Source organism: Kogia breviceps, chromosome X, assembly GCF_026419965.1.
Source record: "Kogia breviceps isolate mKogBre1 chromosome X, mKogBre1 haplotype 1, whole genome shotgun sequence".
Taxonomy (NCBI): domain Eukaryota; kingdom Metazoa; phylum Chordata; class Mammalia; order Artiodactyla; family Physeteridae; genus Kogia; species Kogia breviceps.
In genome coordinates, this window is record NC_081330.1 from 128,966,673 (window position 1) to 128,980,351 (window position 13,679).

Consider the following 13,679-nt stretch of genomic DNA (forward strand, 5'->3'; position numbering starts at 1 on the left):
TCCAAAGAAGTGACAGTTTTATAAGTCTGTAAGTGAAAGCACAAAACAGAGAGTCCTTTTAATGAAACAAGAAACATTAATTTTGCACAGTAATCCATTACCTTACGAACATGTCGTTAATCATACTGGTGCTGAGGACAAGAAAAATGATGGGAATTCACTCACTTAAGCAACTTAGAGCTCTTGTCTCCATATTCTGTTTGCAGTTTGCACCTTTTTCAACCCACTTTAATATTCTAATGCATTAATAATTCGTATGTGTGAAACACATCACAGTGTTTTTGTTCTTCCTCTCTCCCTCCAATGCAAATGATGGTCTTGTCTGAGGACAAACCAGGTGGATCACATTCTTGGGAGATTACTGACAGCTTCTCTAAAAGAAAGACGGAAACAGCTGAGAAATTCTAAATGCAAACCAATATAAAGCTTTCAGGTTAAAGGTGATTTTACCTATTACTATTGTGTCTCTGTTGAGTTCATATAGATGGTTCATCTGATGTACGTTTATCAACTCTTGTTTAATTCTCTGATAACGCATAATTGAGAGAGACAGCACTTTCTAGACGTAAATAAACGCCTCTATTCCTGTCTTTAAATGCCTACACTACTGGAATGAAATTTATACTGTTTGTTATACTTTGTGGACTAGAAACAAAATTGAAAAAGGCTTGCGATAGTGAGAGAGATTTTGAAGAGGATGCACGTCTTGTAGTGATATGTCACCCCGGCCGCTAGACAGGTTTCCAAGTGCTGTTATAACAACCCAAATATGGCAAGGATCCTGGCATCTCAGGATCATTAGCTTGCTTTCCAACGGATGAGCAGACCCCTTCAGAATGCAAATACCAAGACCATTTCCAGTCATGAGGGAATCATCACCACCACCGCCACCATCACCACCATCATCACCATCATCATCATCATTATCACCATCATCACCATTATCACCACCATCATCAACATCACCATCACCACCATCATCACCGTCATCACCATTATCATCATTATCACCATCACCACCATCACCATCACCACCATCACCATCATCACCATTATCATTATTATCACCATCACCACCACCACCATCACCATTATCACCATCACCACCATCATCACCATCATCATCATTATCACCATTATCACCATCATAATCACCATTATCATCATCACCATTATCATCATCACCATCACCACCATCACCATCATCACCATCACCACCATCATCATCATCATTATCACCATCATCACCATTATCACCATCACCATCACCATTATCATCATTATCACCATCACCACCATCATCATCATCATCACCATCACCATCATCATCACCACCATCATCACCATTATCATTATTATCACCATCACCACCACCACCATCACCATTATCACCATCACCACCATCATCACCATCATCATCATTATCACCATTATCACCATCATAATCACCATTATCATCATCACCATTATCATCATCACCATCACCACCATCACCATCATCACCACCACAATCACCATCATCACCATCATCACCATCATCACCATTATCACCATCACCATCATCACCATCATCACCATTATCACCATTATCACCATTATCACCATCACCACCATCATCACCATCACCACCATCATCACCATCACCACCATCACCACCATCACCATCACCATCATCACCATTATCATCACCACCACCATCACCATTATCATCATTATCACCATCACCACCATCACCATCATCATCACCACATTTGAAAATATGACACTGTTTCCTGAGAAATCTCTGTACAAACAATTCTGTTGAGATCCTCAGATTTCCATGCCTATCCATCATGACAGGCTACTTATTTTTGCCCCTGCTTACTGATGTCTGTCCTTCCCTTGATGGCCATTCCCCCAAGAAGAGGGTTTTGCTCACCATAGAGGAGAAACCTCATGTGAAACAAGGAGCAGAAGGCCACCCAGGCATCTGGGGCGGCCCATTCTTGCCCAGCAGTCCTGCCATATGGATGGATGATTAAAATATAGGTAAAGTTACGAGCTGCAACATAGCATAACTTGGAGCTTGCTTTCTGGAGTGGAAGTGTGTTAACGATAAGGATGCCGAGTTTATGCAGAAGTTCCTGGTTACTTTCAGGAACGATGAGAAGAAAATAGGAGACCAGTCGCTGTTAAAACGTTTTGGTAACTGCAATTCTTTTACATTTCTTCTGTGGCAAGGAAGTGCAGAGAAATCACCCAAGATGCTGCCCACAATTAAAGATAGTCATTGATTGAAGGTGAGCGCTTTCTTGGCTTCTCATTTTCTCGTTCATGTTTTGGGATATTATAGCCATTTAGAACTGGAACTTTGCCTTTAAAACCTAAAATATGTACCCCAGTTCCTTTCTTCCTCTGTTAGACGTAGGTAGGCCCTTGGTAGAGGTTTGGCAAATATCCCTGGCGCATCTTTGACTAGAAATGCACTTTCTCTCCCTTTCTGTCACCCCCTCCTCTCTCCCTCTCCTTCCTTTATTTTGACACTTGGCTGTACCATTTTGAAAGCAGCACAGCCAAACCCATTTGCTGATCATTCCAGAAATGGCCTACATTGGGAAGTTATTTTCCCATTGGGTCAGAATCTAAAAGAAAGTACGGAACATCTCTTGTTGCTGTTGTTTCCACATTTTTGTATCCGGCATTATGAGATAATGTCCTCACAGCTGCAAAGAAAAAAAAAACCACTTCTGGACAGGATATATTCACTTGTTAAGTATCACCAGAGAAAAATATATTTGGTGAGACTCCATGAGAACAGACATCCCTTTGTATTTTGACATTTCTATTATACAGAGGCCGTGGACTTGTATAATATTTTAAACCTGTTTTTTATTGGGAAAGATTGGCATATTGTAGTCCCATTTATTACTTCACAATTTTGAAAAAAGAGGAAGTTTCTTCTTTTTTGAACAGCCGTATGAAATTAGGGCCAAAATAGTTTTTTTTCCATATATATGTCTGTATGTGTATGATCCACGAGCGTCTAGTTCATGGTTTCTCAACCTTGGCACTGGTGACGTTAGGGGCCAGATTACCCTTTGTTATGGGGTGTGTCCTGTGTGCTGTAGGATGTTTAGCAGCATCCCTGGTCTCTACCCACTAGATGCCAGTAGCATCCCTCCTACCCCCAGTCAAGGCAAAACAATATCTCCAGACATTACAATATGTGCCATAGGACAACATCACCCTTGTTGAAAGCCACTGGTCTAGTTCTCTCTCTTTTTACTTTACATCTGTCTCGGTTGATGTGTCTCTAGTTCAATGTCTGTATTCAGATATGTATATCCATATCTAAATGTATATGTATGACTCTTTTATTACATATTCCGTTACCCTCTTTGAAAGAACAAACTCAGATACAGGAGTCAATCAATCGATTGCAGTAACAATGTTCTTGTTCACTTATAACATGGGAGTTTGGAAAGGTGCTTATTTATGTCTCCATTTGAGAATCTAGGAAAGAATAAGGCACTTATTTCGAAAAAGATGCTTGTCTTCCATTCTTTAGCAAACATTCTCCTGAATGAAAACAACGGTATCTCTGTCTTCAGCAGTGATGATTCTGAAGATACGTCATGGCATTTGTGGATGTGATAGCCTATAAGAAAATCAGCGTTTTTTAGCCATGGCCAGTCTAATGTGTAAAGTTGGTCATATCGCATCTTTTCCTTTAAATACCTGTTATGTTTTTAAAATTTGGTGAGCTGGTCCGAAAGTCTGATTCCCTTGGAACTTGTTTGCAAGTAAACTGTCTCTTCCTTTTAGAAAACTTTTGTCTCTGAGCGTTCTCGCACGCCGCCTATGTGCTCTTTACCTCGCGTGCCTCGCCTGTAAAGTGGTGGCGATGGTGACACAGCTTCACTGGATCGTGCTATGCTGGCACACAGTTCCCTCGGAGCAGAAGCTCGCGTGTACTTAGCTCTACGGAAGGATTGGCTGTTGTTGTTTAGGTGAGCGAGGCACTGAGCGAGTGCTGGTGCTGTAGATCTTGGGACAGAAGAGTGAGTCGTGTGCACCCCTCGATCCTTCACAGGCTGGTCCAAGAGCAATAAAAGGGAATTTAACCAGTCTGATTTTAAAGTGGGCCAAAGACCTCAACTGACACCAAACCAAAGAAAATATGCCAATGGCACAGAAGCCTATGAAAAGATGCTCTGCATCACACGTCATCCGGGAAACGCAGATAAACACAACAAGGTAGCACCGCACACCCATTCGAATGGCCATAATCCAGAACACTGATAGCACCAAGTGATGCCGAGGGAGTGCAGGAACAGGAACTCTCCTTCCTTGCTGCTCGGAGTGCAAAATGGGACGCTCACTTTGGAAGGCAAGCGGTTTCTTTCAAAACGAAACGTACCCTTACTCCTTGGTGTCTCTTCAAAAGAGACGACAACTTAGGTGCACGGTGAAACTTGCACTCAGATGTTCAGAGCACGGCTTTATCCATAATCGCCAAAACTTGGAAGCAACCAAGATGTGTCGTTCAGTAAGTGAGTGAATGGATACATAAACGGAGGTACATCCGGATTATGGAATATGACTCGGCACTAAAGAGAAATGAGCTATCAAGCCGTGAAAAGACATGGAGGAACCTACGCTGCAGATCGCTGTGCGGGCGAGGCCCATCTGCAAAGGCGGCACGCTGTATGACCCCAACCGTATGTCATTCTGGAGACAGCAAAACTGTGGAGGCAGTAAAGAGATCAGTGGTTGCCAGGAATGAACAGGGGGGCACAGGATTTTTTTTGGGGGGGTGGCGGGCACCAACATTGCTTTCTTGTCAACAGAGCCTGCCTGGGCAAGTAGGGGGCCCACTCTCCCCCAGAGGGGCTATGGACCGTGCTTGTCTGGGGCCCGTGGGAGAGATGGGTCCACCCAGTGAGAACAGCTCTGGCCACCACTGGCCCCTGGGTGGTCAGAGGCAGGGTCTGGGGGGCCAGCAGGGGGCTTGGGAGCCCCCCGGGGACCTGGGTCTTGGCTCTCCCTGGCTCATCTGCCGGAAGCCAGTGAGGGCCACCAGCTCAGGCCCACGGAGCCAGGCGGTGGAGCAGCCAGAGGATGGAGTGGGGAGGACCCAGGCGGGGGCGTGACTGGGGGTGGGGCAGGCAGCCTCAGAGAGCCCATCACCTGCTGAGGGCCTGAGGCAGGTACGAGGGGGCACGCTGCCCACAGGGCGACGGAGGGTCAGAAGGAAAGACGTCTTCACAGCACATCGCTGGGAACCCTGCATCCCTGCGTGGCTGCTCTCCACTGCAGTGTCCTCTAGGCTGGCCCTGAGGCCTCTGCCCGAGGCTGCTTCGTACAGAGGCCAGAATGAGGGACGGCACGAGGTATGATGCTGTAGTTATGGACATGTCATTATACATTTGTCCAAACCCATAGAATATACAGCCAAGGGTGAACTCTAACGTAAACTATAGATTCTGGGTGATGATGATGTTTCAGTGTAGGTTCATCAATTGTAACAAATGTGCCACTGATGGGGGTGTTGATAATGGGGGAGGCTATGTGTGTGGGGGAACAGGGGGTGTATGGGAATTTCTGTGCCTTTTAATGTTGCTAAACGCTAAAAAGTAAAAAGTTTTTAAAAATAAATGTTTTTAAATTTCATTTTTTAATTTAAAAAACCCGTTGAAGTTTCTTGGTAGGTGCCTAGTTCTAGGTAGTGAATGAAATTCAGATCTTTTATATGCTCTTGTCACTTAAAGATTTTCTATTCCCGTCTGATGCACGGGAAGGGCTTAAGTAGGTTTTTAAGTTGAAATTTGAAATCCAGGATAGGTATTGTGTAAGTAGAAAAGGCCATTGAATTCTGGGTCATTTATTCTGTTAGGAAAACATAGCTGACTTCCCAGATGCTGGGTGCTTATAATTCTGCAGATAACACATTTTTCTTGAAATTGACTTCTTTATTTTTCTTTTCAAAGTGAGGTCTTTTCTTGGGGTTATTGAGCTTTCTCTTGTATCCCATTTAATTCATCATGTTTTCTCAAGTGATCTCTCATTAAATCATGCTATTTTTTTGAAGTTCATATTAAAATAACCCAGAATCATGATGAATGGACTAGAATATCATATAAGTCAGGGTATAATGAACCATGAGGTGCTCTGTATTAGTTTGATTAATTATTCTGTACTCTCTAATGAATAGCATAAATTAGCACAATGAAGAAGCATATATCACAAGGAAACCATGTGACAAAAATCTGACTTAGTTAAGTCAATTAGAATGGGAAAAACCATGTAGCTCTAGCAATTCTTTTTTCCTGGTTAGGTTTTCTCCACTACAAATGAAAGTCAACTAAACTACATCCTGAGCCTTCCAGCCTATATGTGTGTATCAAGGTGGTAGACTTTGCTTTAGTATTAAAACAAGTCCTTCTAGGATTTATTGAGTGTATTCCAAAACGGGTTACTAAAGTCTTGTGTAGGAATGCAAATAGTTTTCATTTATAGGGCACTGTATGTTTTTTCAAGTAACATTTTTTAAATGGTTGTAGTGATAATAGCAATAGAATCCAATTCGTGTATCCAGTTCATGTTATCTGGCAACACATTGTCTCTGGTTACTATTAATGCTTCTGAGTAATTAGCTCGATCATTTAAAATTAATCCTTAGCGTCTGCTGGTCAACACACCAGAAACCAGGCCATAATGAGTCTCTCGAGAACTGCTTACTATGAACCCCGGATCACCGTTGTCAAGTTTCACAGCTGCCAAGCATCTGTTTTGAAAAATAATAGGGGACTTGAGAGTGTCTTTAAAGACTGCTGCGATTTTTCTCCTCACCGTTTTCTTACATAACATCTTCCTCGAGTTGTTTATGAAGATACCCAGAGACTGAGGTGAGGATACACGCACACACAGCAAAGATCAATGTATTACTTGATAAAGAGGGTTGGATGTCTCAGTACCCAGAATGCTATGAGATACCTGAAGAGCTGGGTGAAGTCCTCAGGACCCCGCGTGGTAACACGGAGAGAGAGAAGGAAGCAGCACTTGAAATGGGATTCCATGAAGTCCTGTGTAGCAAAGTACGGCCAACAGTCCTTCTCTGTCTGCAGCCAGGTTCTCTAGCTTCAGCAAGCCTCAGAATCACTGGGTAGCCTTGTTAAAACACAGCTCGCTGCACCCCACCCTCAGAGCTTTTGATTCTGTGGGTCTCGGGTCAGACTCGAGACGTGCGTGTCTGACAAGCTTCCAGCTGAGGCTGACACTGCTGGTCCCGGGACCCCACTTTGAGAAGCACTGATGTAGGGTTATTTATGCCCTGGGGCTTCTCTCTAGGGTCCTTCTCTGCTTGGTAAGTTGTGCCACGTTCTAGCATGGAAACGTTCCGTTCTCTGCCCCCTGACCTCAACATTCCTCTTCTGACCAACCTTCCTCCTTCGTTCAAAGTTACATAACATTTATTAAGACTTAGCTTATTAAGTTGGAGTCGGTGGTGGCTTCCTCAGCAGGAATGTCACTGAGGGCACAGTTTCAAAACAGTCACTTGTCTAGGGAGAGGGTTGGAGTCTCTGCTGGCCGTCATCTCTTTTGAAACATGGGTCACGGCTCCAATCTGTTGATGGGGGAGGAAGCCCATCACTGCTTCCTCTGACCATATGCGTTCAGGAAATCTGTGTGTAGGGGGAAGACGCCTTAACAGAGACCTCAGAGAGCAAAGGTCATTCGCAGTCAGGGTTTGTTATGAAGTGAATTCAAGAACGTGACGTTAGGGGTCTGGACACAGGGTAGAAAGAGCACCATAGAATGGACTGGTTCCCCTTGGGGGAGGGCAGATGCTGGGCCGGCATCGTCTCCTTGTGACTGTGTGTTTGCTTATTTAAGAGGGCTGTTTTCACCACACACTGCACTGCTGGATCCTAAAGAGTCGACTCCATGGTTAACAATTGTCTCCTTATGATGCAAGCATATGCCTTAGGTACTTTATGTAAAACACGAGGCACCGGTCATCCTTGGCGAGATGGAGAGAAGATGGGACGTACAGAGACGCTGCGCTCTGACAGATGCCGGCAGGTGGCAGGGAGGTCAAAGTGAGGAAATAAACCCCGACGGTGATTTTTTTGAAGCAAGTGGAAAGACTGCATGAAAATATTGAGGCAGATTCTCAGCTGGGGTGGAGGTTGGGGTTTGGGACTGAGCCCTTATCCCGTGGGATCTGGCACTGTCTCAGGGTAGGTAGTGTCCTAATTGAATCACCCTGTTGATGTGTAAGAATTGCTTAGTGGGAGAAACCACCCTCCGCCTCTCAACACACGTGTTGGAATTGGGTCCAGGAACCCCAAAGAAATAGCATTTGTTGTTATTAGATTTTTAATGTTCCCCCAAATGGGGTTATGAGTTATGAATTTAATTTAGTGCAGCTCTGCATGTAAGTCCTGGTCTGATCTATGCTTTGCATGGACCTTTTGCCTCTGCGAAGACTCCAAGGCACCAAATGATACAGAAGTTCACGACTGACCTTCTCCCTAAGCAGTTGAAAGTCGTTCTCTGTATCATTAAATCAAAACTTACTGAGCGCTCTTAGAATTCTGACTTCTCTTAATCAATCACATGAGCCAGGCAGGACTCCAGGACTCTCTGTGAACTTCTTCTAAATTATTAAGAGTCGCTCCTTGTGCGAAAAGCACCCCTATCGATGGATTTGCATCTTGCCAGTTAGACAGCAGCCTTGACTTTAGGTGATCCCAGGGGTCTTCGTAAACATCCCTGTGACAGTCTTTGTAAGAACACTCTTCTTCGCATTTTAGAAGAGAAGGGATTAACTTTTCCGAGAGCTCACAGTTTATGACGGAGAAGTGGCCTGGAGTCCTAAGTAGGGGCTTCTGACTCCACGTGAGGTGTGCTTTCTATTAAAATATTGTGATTTGAATCAACAATGTGTTACATATTTTTAGACTTCCTGGGCTCCGCTGTCTGCATCTCTAAAGAGAGGGCATTGGTCTTGAATCTCGCTTAACTGTCCCGATTCTCATGATCTAGAATTTTCCTCAGAACCTGGTGTTGCCAGTATTGCGGATGGCTTTCATGTGTTGCTCAAATCCATGATAATGAGTGACCCAAGTGGCCAGACCGTCCTAGGCGTGGCCCTTCCGAGGTTTACCGCCATCACTGGACACTTACATCCTCCCTTCCCACCCGTTCTGCACTTTCCCTTCTCCTCAGACACTGGTCGGCGTTTCTCAAAAAGTTCCCCGTTTCACGTTCACCTCCGAGATGCGGGCTGTCTGCATCCTTATCGTGGCCCCGCCGCGTTGAGTTCGTGGGGTTGAGGAACAGCTCTGTGGTCTTCCCTCTTAGCACTCGGACTGGATGGACACTGCGTAGTGTCTTTCTCATGTGGTTTCGGCCTTCCTTTGTAGGCATTGTAAGTGTTCTGGAGAGTTCTTAGAGGCGTTAGTTAACTAGAGGGTAAAATATTAGCCCGCAGAAGGTCTGAAAGCTAATAACTTCCTACCCCTGTGCTCTTAAATGGTTTTGAGAGGTTTAGGTAGGAATTCAGGGATGGAAGAGTCGATGAGACAGGGTAACATGTTACTGGGACACTGTAACCTCTTTCCTTTGGAAAGTTCCTTGTATTGTGAGACAATGGCATGTCATTAACGACTTAATGTGTCTTGTTTTCAGCAAGAAGATGGATTAAGTGACCCTCAAAGGTCTCCTCTGATTTGTAATTTATATGGTAGCATCTGAGTCAGAATTCTACAGTTTATAAGCTGTTTTGTTTTGTTTTGTTTTTCCAGTGCGCGGGCCTCTCACCGCTGTGGCCTCTCCCGTTGCGGAGCGCAGGCTCCGGACGCGCAGGCTCAGCGACCACGGCTCACGGGCCCAGCCGCTCCGCGGCACGTGGGATCCTCCCGGACCGGGGCACGAACCCGTGTCCCCCGCATTGGCAGGTGGACTCCCAAGCACTGCGCCACCAGGGAAGCCCCTACGAACATTTTGAGTGGATATTTGCAATCATGTTTTGGGTCCCTTTCCTTGTCCTGGTTGTACTTAGACAACAGGCTTGGTCCTAGTCGAATGGATCTTATACTTTCACAGAGAGGGATTGACAGAAATGCCCACTGATGCAAATGCTTTGCACAGAAGGTGACGGGTAGTGATGTTGAAGGAGGTCTCAGAGAGCTCTGGGACCCCACGTGGCTCATGTGATGAATGGTGGAGGGCCCTCAGTAAGTTTTGATATAATAAATTGGTTTTCAATTGCTTATGAATAAGAGCAGCTTTTGTATAGACCACCCGTCCCAGGTAGGACACGATTGCACCCCTCTGTGGCTCAGAGATATTGTGAAGTCATTGTTTTAGTAGCTGACTACATCCCTTTAGATTCTGCTAATATTTCTCCTAATTTTCTGTTTCGTTCACGTCTAAAACAGCCCACAGTAAAAACACAACAGTAATGAGAGCAACAACAATTAAGGAAAGAAAAGACCTAAGAAGACCCCTAAACGTTACTAGTCATTTAATGTCACCTAAGTATACTTTAGTGAGTTGTAGATATGTACCTCATCACTGCCTTTCCAGAGAATGATAGTAAAAGATGTAATTAAGAGTTGTGTAAAGTTACGTTTTTAATTTTGCTGTTCCACATTGCTCTTGCATTTTTTTCTCCTTTGATAATGGTTTGAACTCTTCACAGGAACTTTGATGTGTCTTTTTCTTTTTTCTCTTTTTTTTTTTTTTGCGGTATGCTGCGGAGCATAGGCTCCGGACGTGCAGGCTCAGCGGCCATGGCTCACGGGCCCAGCTGCTCCGCGGCACGTGGGATCTTCCCGGACCGGGGCACGAACCCGTGTCCCCTGCATCGGCAGGCGGACTCTCGACAACTACGCCACCAGGGAAGCCCTGTCTTACGCTTTTTTAGACTCCACTTTTCCATGCTGAGTGCAGGCATGTACCATTTTAGTGCTTTGATTTCCTTTGCACAAGTGCTCTGTCTCGTTCACCACAGACCTTCATTCCGTAATCCCTCAAAGTTCAGACAGTCTATATGAATCCTTTTGTTCATATATTAGTAAGAATGTGTAGCACAGATTCATCTACCTGTGACATACTCCTTCGTTAAATCCTATAAAGTATTAGTTATTAGTTACAAGAAAAAATACGAAAATGTGCAAGTTCAGTCTTTCCACCAATGAATATTTGCCACACCTCTTTAGTCTTTGCATTTCTGAGCACAGAATAATTTTTCCTTTCAATGTCAAACCTTAGTCTAATTATTTAAGTCATATTTTTAAAAATTAATTTTTATTGGCGCATAGTTGATTTACAATGTTGTGTTAGTTTCTGCTGTACAGCAAAGTGAATCAGTTATACATATGCATATATCCACTCTTTTTAAGATTCTTTTCCCATATAGGTCATTACAGAGTATTGAGTAGAGTTCCCCATGCTATGCGTTAGGTTCTTAGTAGTTAATCTATTTTACATATAGCTGTGTGTATATGTCAATCCTAATCTCCCAATTTATCCCTCTCCCCTTCTTTCCACCTGGGTAACCCTTAGTTTGTTTTCTACATCTGTGACTCTATTTCTGTTGTGTAAATAAGTTCATTTGTACCATTATTTTAGATTCCATGTATAAGCGATATCATATGGTAATTTGTCTTTCTCTGTCTGACTTCACTCAGTATGACAATCTCTAGGTCCATCCATGTCACTGCAAATGGCATTATTTAGTTCTTTATTATGGCTGAGTAATATTCCATTGTACACATGTACCACATCTTCTTTATACATTCATCTGTCAGTGGACATTTAGATTGCTTCCACGTCTTGGCTATTGTAAATAGTGCTGCAGTGAACATTGGGGTGCGTGCATCTTTTCAAATCATGGTTTTCTCTGGATATATGCCCAGGAGTGGAATTGCTGGATCATATGGTAGCTCTATTTTTAGTTTTTTAAGGATCCTTCATACTCTTCTCCATAGTGGCTGCACCAATTTACATTCCCATCAACAGTGTAGAAGGGTTCCCCTTTCTCCACACCCTCTCCAGCATTTACTATTTGTAGATTTTTTGATGAGTGGTATGAGGTAATACCTCACTGTAGTTTTGATTTGCATTTCTCTAATAATTTGTGACATTGAGCATATTTTCACATGCTTTTTAGCCATCTGTATTTCTTCTTTGGAGAAATGTCTATTTAGGTCTTCTGTCCATTTTTGGATTGGGTTGTTTGTTTGACTGATATTGAACTGCATGAGCTGTTTGTGTATTTTGGAGATTAGTCCCTTGTCAGTTGCTTCATTTGCAAATATTTTCTCCCATTCTGTAGATTGTCTTTTCATTTTGTTTATGGTTTCCTTTGCTGTGCAAAAGCTTTTCAGTTTAATGAGGTCTCATTTGTTTATTTTTGTTTTTATTTTCATTACTCTAGGAGGTGGATCAAAAAAGATCTTGATGTAATTTATGTCAGAGAGTGTTGTACCTATGTTTTCCTCTAAGAGTTTTATGATATCTGATCTTACATTTAGGTCTTTAATCCATTTTGAGTTTATTTTTGTGTATGGTGTTAGAGAATGTTCTAATCTCATTCTTTCTCATGTAGCTGTCCAGTTTTCCCAGCACCACTTATTGAAGAGGCTGTCTTTTCTCCATTGTACATTCTTGCCTCCTTTATCAAAAATAAAGTGACTGTATGTGCATGGGTTTATCTCTGGGCTTTCTATCCTGTTCCATTGATCTATATTTCTGTTTTTGTGCCAGTACCATACTGTCTTGATCACTGTAGCTTTGTAGTATAGTCTGAAGTGAGAGAGCCTGATTCCTCCAGCTCTGTTTTTCTTTCTCAAGATTGCTGAGAATGGCCTTTTGTGTTTCCATACAAATTGTAAAATTTTTTGTTCTAATGCTGTGCAGAAAGCCTTTGGTAATTCGATAGGTATTGCATTAAATCTGAAGATTGCTTTGCGTAGTATAGTCCTTTTGACGGTATTGATTCTTCCAATCCAAGAACATGGTATATCTCTTCATCTGTTTGTGTCAGCTTTGATTTGCTTCATCAGTATCTTATAGTTTTCTGAGTACAGGTCCTTTGCCTCGTTAGGTAAGTTTATTCCTAGGTATTTTATTCTTTTTGATGCGATGGTAAATGGGATTGTTTCCTTAATTTCTCTTTCTGATCTTTCGAATCACACTTTAAGTAGTCATTAAACCCAACATGTGTAGGACCAACAAGGTACACAACTCAGTGTAAATGGTGATAGCGTGCACAACTGTGACCACCAAGTTCACACGTGTGAAATGTTGACCTCTATGTCATGACTGCCACCTGACCAGCGATGATGGTGCACATTCATCGCAGTTGGGGTAAGAAGCACCCCGACTTCAGAAACAATCAGATTTTATGTCTTCATGGTGTGTTATCTCAGGACTTTTCCTAAGGTTGTTGAAAGGGTATGTTCTAGGTCCAAAGAAGTGGATCCTGGTTATTAATCATGTTTCCAGAACTCAATAATGCCTCCTCATGTCCACCAAACTTTCTGTGCTTTGTCTCTAATTACTGTGTACTGCAGGTGTAGCTGGGATACTCAGATTTTAGTGGGGACCCCATATCCAAAGTTGGACAGGCCGGCCCGGTGGTTGCCATGGAGACCGAGCTGAAGCTACATAACTGAGCATAGCCT

The 13,679-nt window shown here is 43.2% G+C and overlaps 1 protein-coding gene and 1 pseudogene across 4 annotated transcripts in view; one reads left to right on the forward strand and one right to left on the reverse strand.

Moving 5' to 3' along the window:
- The window catches only part of ANOS1 (anosmin 1), a 189,807-nt gene that overhangs the window by 11,339 nt on the left and 164,789 nt on the right, over positions 1–13,679 (forward strand). The window lies entirely within an intron of this gene.
- On the reverse strand, positions 4,873–9,414 carry LOC136793452 (histone deacetylase complex subunit SAP25 pseudogene; annotated as a pseudogene).